This window comes from Asparagus officinalis, chromosome 10 (assembly GCF_001876935.1).
Source record: "Asparagus officinalis chromosome 10, Aspof.V1, whole genome shotgun sequence".
Taxonomy (NCBI): domain Eukaryota; kingdom Viridiplantae; phylum Streptophyta; class Magnoliopsida; order Asparagales; family Asparagaceae; genus Asparagus; species Asparagus officinalis.
Window position 1 is genome coordinate 63,571,324 of NC_033803.1, and position 2,077 is coordinate 63,573,400.

The following is a 2,077-nucleotide window of genomic DNA, read 5'->3' on the forward strand; positions in this document are numbered from 1 at the left end:
CTTCAAGAATGTCATATTCTTCCTGCGTAGACATAATTTGATAGTAAAAATTTGTGATCATAAATACTTGATATAAATAAGAGAGATAGAGAGAGATGATTGAGGAGGTGGCCCACCTGATTTGCATTGGGATCCCCTCCCTAATCATCTCTTTCTATCTCTTTTTTTCTCCTATAGAGTGCCCATGGGCACTCTATAGAAAAACCCTTAAAAATTTCATACTATGAAAACTCGAGAATCGAGATGCATGTTATTCTTATATACCAATTAGGTTCACGAAACGCGTGGACTTTAATAGATTTACTATATCTTCATGGGTTTTTCTGTAGAGTGCCCATGGGCACTTTATAAGAGAGGAGAGAGATAGAGAGAGATGATTGGGGAGGGGATCCCAATACAAATCAGGTGGGCCCCCTCCTCAATCATCTGTCTCCATCTCTCTCTCCTCTTTTATAGAGTGCCCATGGGCACTCTATAAGAGAAGGGAGAGATTGCATAGTTGACAGTTTTCAATGGTCTATTTTTTTCCTTCTTCAAGAATGTCATATTCTTCCTGCATTGACATTATTTGACAGTAAAAATTTATGATCATATATACTTGATATAAATAAGAGAGATAGAGAGAGATGATTGAGGAAGGGGCCCACCTGATTTGCATTGGGATCCCCTCCCTAATCTTCTCTTTCTATCTCTCTCTTCTCTTATAGAGTGCCCATGGGCACTCTACTGAAAAACCCTTAAAATTTGATACTAAGAAAACTCGAGAATCGAGATGCATGTTATTCTTATATACCAATTTGGTTCACGAAACGCGTGGACATTAATAGATTTACTATATATTCATGGGTTTTTCTATAGAGTGCTCATGGACACTCTATAAGCGAGGAGAGAGATCGAGAGAGATGATTGGGAAGGGATCCCCTTCTCAATCATCTCTATCTATCTCTCTCCTCTCTTATAGAGTGCCCATGGGTACTCTATTAGAGAAGAGAGAGATTGCATAATTGACAGTTTCCAATGGTCCATTTTTTTTCCTTCTTCAAGAATGTGATATTCTTCTTGCATTGACATAATTTGAAAGTAAAAATTTGTGATCATAAATACTTGATATAAATAAGAGAGATAGAGAGAGATGATTGAGGAGGGGCCCACCTGATTTACATTGGGATCCTCTCCCTAATCATTTCTTTCTATCTCTCTCTTCTCTTATAGAGTGCCCATGTGCACTCTATAGAAAAACCCTTAAAAATTTCATACTAAGAAAACTTGAGAATCGAGATGCATGTTATTCTTATATACTAATTAGGTTCACAAAACGCGTGGACATTAATAGATTTACTATATCTTCATGAGTTTTTCTATAGAGTGCCCATGGGCACTCTATAAGAGAGGAGAGAGATAGAGAGAGATGATTAGGGAGGGTATCCCATTGCAAATCAGGTGGCCCCCCTCCTTAATCATCTGTCTCTATCTCTCTCCTCTTTTATAGAGTGCCCATGGGCACTCTGTAAGAGGAGAGAGAGACTGCATAGTTGACAGTTTCCAAGGGTCCATTATTTTTCCTTCTTCAAGAATGTCATATTCTTCCTGCATTGAAATAATTTGACAGTAAAAATTTGTGATCATAAATACTTGATATATATAAGAGAGATAGAGAGAGATGATTGAGGAGGGGCCCACCTGATTTGTGTTGAGATCCCCTCCCTAATCATCTCTTTCTATCTCTCTCTTCTCTTATAGAGTACCTATGGGCACTCTATAGAAAAACCCTTAAAAATTTTATACTAAGATAACTCAAGAATCGAGATGCATGTTATTCTTATATACCAATTAGGTTCACGAAACGTGTGGACATTAATAGATTTGCTATATCTTCATGGGTTTTTCTATAGAGTGCCAATGAGCACTCTATAAGCGAGCAGAGAGATAGAGAGAGATGATTGGGGAGGGATCCCCTCCTCAATCATCTCTCTCTATCTCTCTCCTCTCTTATAGAGTGCCCATGGGCACTCTATAAGAGAAGAGAGAGATTGCATAATTGACAGTTTCTAAGGGTCCGTTTTTTTCCTTCTTCAAG